The sequence below is a fragment of the Apium graveolens genome, chromosome 5 (genome assembly GCF_009905375.1).
Source record: "Apium graveolens cultivar Ventura chromosome 5, ASM990537v1, whole genome shotgun sequence".
Lineage (NCBI taxonomy): Eukaryota > Viridiplantae > Streptophyta > Magnoliopsida > Apiales > Apiaceae > Apium > Apium graveolens.
Genome location: NC_133651.1, coordinates 195,382,597 through 195,386,396, shown reverse-complemented (window position 1 = coordinate 195,386,396; position 3,800 = coordinate 195,382,597). Strand labels below are relative to the sequence as shown.

The 3,800-nt window shown below is 39.7% G+C and overlaps 1 non-coding gene across 1 annotated transcript; it reads left to right on the top strand.

The window, feature by feature from the left end:
• Positions 1-2,580: 2,580 nt before the first annotated feature.
• On the top strand, positions 2,581-2,687 carry LOC141663186 (small nucleolar RNA R71). Its single transcript, XR_012551268.1, has one exon. It is a non-coding gene; the product is annotated as a small nucleolar RNA R71 (small nucleolar RNA).
• Positions 2,688-3,800: the final 1,113 nt, after the last annotated feature.

Here is a 3,800-nt window from a genome sequence, read left to right as displayed (position 1 = left end):
AGTATGATCATGATCTAGATCAAAAGTAACCTATAAGACTTGTGAAATTTTTTACTTGTTCCTAACATGCAAATCAATTTGTTAGGACTTAACATTCCTCTTTACGACATCACTATACTCGAATCAACATTACAAATTAATCGGAAAAGCAAACTTAAGGGATCATGATGTAATGCCAATACAACTTTAAGCAACATACTAACATGATAACAAATACGCAAAAAACAAAAACAAAAACAAATAACTACATGACAAATATGCAAACTATATGAACTAAACTATCATGAATATGCATCTATATGGACTCACACACAAATATTCCTTAACTATCACCCCCAAACTTAAAAATTTCACTGTCCTCAGTGAAGGTAATAATAAGGCTTTCAGGCATACCTAGTTAGCGGGAGGATCACCCTCTTCGGGTGGGAGATCAGGTGGCCAATCAACCTCGACACCAGTATCTCGAAAAACAGTACCAAGAGCGAGTGTCAAATCTTCAGCAAAACATCGGTGGATGTCATGCATGGCCTCAATACGCCGAATCAACCTTCTATACTACGCATCACCAAGACCAAACCTATCAACTGTCTGTGTTGCACGAGAGGGACCATATGTAAGTACGGGAGGAACCGTTCGGTCACCCTTTAGATTATCATAGATATATTCCAACCTCTTGTCAGGGGGTGCACCTAAGAATGCATAACTCAAGTGATCTGGCAGTGGATTGATCTCAAGTGTGGGAGCTTCTTCAATAGACGGTTCGAGATGCTCCTGAGAAATTTTCATCTATGTTAACCCAAGAGAATCGAATGGCATATCCAACTTTCTCTTTCACGGAGGTGCATTCAAAACCTGCAGTTGCTCTGCTCCTTCTTCATCTTCAATAACTGATTCCCCTATTAAGGCTCTCTCTAAGGTATCTGACTTTGGCAATTGCTCAAGCTTCGAATTCACGACAGAGTCCTCCCACTCTACTTTAAAGCACTACTCTTATTTGTGGGTAACTTTATTGCCTTGAACACACTAAAAGTGACATTCTGATCTTGAACCTTCATCATAAGCTCTCCTTTTTGCACATCAATCATAGTTCGGCCTGTAGCCAAGAATGGTCTTCACGAGATAATGAGAATCTTCTTATCTTCCTTGAAATCCAGAATTACAAAATCAGCCGGGAAGATGAGTTTGTCCACCTTGACCAAGACATCCTCCACTATACCTCATGGATAAGTGATGGAACGGTCAGCTAGTTGCAATGACATGTATGTCGGTTTCAGATTAGGTAGACCAAGCTTATTGAAGTTGGACAAGGGCATCAGATTGATGCTAGCTCCCAAATCACACAAACATTTGTCGAAAGACAAGTTTCCAATAGTGCAAGGAATCGTGAAGCTTCCAGGATCATTAAGCTTCGAAGGCAATTTCTGTTGCAGAACTGCACTGCATTCCTCCGTAAGAGCAACGGTCTCTAAGTCATCGAGCTTCACTTTCTGAGAGAGAATACCTTTCATAAACTTCGCATAGTTAGGCATCTGTTCAAGAGCTTCAGCGAAAGGTATGTTGATATGAAGTTTCTTGAACACCTCCAGAAACTTAGCAAATTGCTTATCCAACTTTTGCTTTTGCCGCCTCTAAGGAAAAGGAGGTGGATGATACACCTGTTTATCCCCTGTAATACCCTCAGGAGGAGTGTGTTTCACAGTTTTCTTCCTTGATTCCACCTCGGCATCCTTCTGTACCACTTTTTCAGCTACAATCTTATTTTCTGAAACTTGAGATTTTTCAGGGTTTGCAACCTTCCCATACCTCAATGTAATTGCCTTGACCTGCTATTTTGCTTCCCTCTTTCCTGGAACTTCTGTGTCACTAGGGAGTGTACCAAGTTGTCAATTCAACAAAGCATTGGTAATCTGCCCAATTTGAGTCTCCAAAGTCTTAATAGAAACCGCTTGGCTCTTGCACATGAGCCGCAACTCCTCCAATTCAGATTTTTCATTAGATTGACTTATACTTCCATGTGGTAGTTGTTAAAGTTGGAATTGTTGTCTTGGTGCATATTACGGTTGTTGAAAACCAGGAGGGTTAAATTGCTTTGCTGCATACTGCTGATAAGGCTGTTGCACCGTATTCTGATTATTACTCCAGCTGAAGTTAGGATGATTGCGATTGTTGGGATGATAAGTGGCTGGAACTGGTTGTTGTGACCTCTGAAAGTTGCTCACGAACTGAGCTAATTCACTAGATATAGCACACTGCTCCATCTCATGCGCACCAGAACAAAGCTCACAAACACTTGTGATCTGATTAACTCCATAATTAGCCAAAGAATCCACCTTCATCGTTAAAGCCTTAAGCTGAGCAGTTATAGCAATAGCTGCATCCACCTCCAGAATTCCTGCTATCTTGCCTTGAGGTAGTCTTTGAGAAGGGTTCTGGTATTCATTAGAAACCATCAATTCAATCAACTCATAAGCTGCATTGTAGCTCTTAGCCCATAAGTCTCCACCTGATGCTGCATCAAGCATGGGTCTAGATTGTGCTCCCAAGACATTATAAAAGAAGTTGATAATCATCCAGTCAGGCATCCCATGATGAGGACACTTCCTAAGCATCTCCTTATAACGCTCCCAAGCTTCACATAAAGACTCTCCCGATTGCTGCGCAAATTGAGTAAAAGTGTTTCTGATTGCAGTTGTCTTGGCCATAGGGAAGAATTTAGTAAGAAACTCTTGAGCAAGATCTTCCCAAGTAGTAATAGAGCCTGGTGGTAGAGAATGCAACCAACACTTAGCTTTATCCCTTAGAGAGAATGGGAAAAGCCTCAGCTTAACAGCATCTTCAGAAACATTGTTGAATTTAAAAGTGTCACAGATCTCGATAAAATCTCCAATGTGCATGTTGGGATCTTCCGTTGGAGAACCCCCAAACTGGACTAAATTATGCACCATCTGAATCGTGCTAGCCTTAATTTCAAAAGTATGAGCCGCGATGGATAGTCTGAAAATGTTAAACTGAATGTCATTAATCTTTGGTTGAGAATAATCCATCAAAGCTTTTGGATTGGCTACTGGTTCCCCCATCGCAATAATAGCTTCTTCTTCAACTTTCTCAACTTTTTTTAAAAACCTCTTCAACTACTTCGATTTCTTCCTCCACTTTATCCAGTGTTCTCTTGCGAGATCGAGAATGCGTTAGCATAAACGCTCTCTAGAGTACCTGAAACCCAAACAAGCATACACCTAAGTAAAATATCTGTGTCAGTGAACTTTAACGACCACTGATGTCAAGCACATAAACTAAAAATTAACACCGAGTCCCGGCAACGGTGCCAAAAACATGATAGCGCGAAAACACGCGCTAAAATTACACGCAAGTATACGCATTCGCAAGTAATATAGAATATTTTCTAGTTCATTCCCACAGATACTCTTTTAGGTTAAGTTTAATTTATGCACTTATGCAACAATGTATGGTTATCGCTCAATGCTAAGACAAATGACAAATTGGGTTTTGATTAAACTAAGATATTAACTAACATGCAAATAACTAAGATATTAAAAGGTTAATTTAACTATATGACACAAACATATAATTCTAACTTCATTACTACTTCATTCAAAGTCATTGTTCTTAACCTTAGCATGCAATGGTGATGACAAATAATCAGATAACACGAAACTAGTAAACGCCAACTTTCGTTGTACGAATACCCTACTACCAGACATCCACAAAAGATATAGAAGCTGAATAGACACCAATTATGTTGAGACCCTATATGTCTATATAATTTGACAACATAAAGG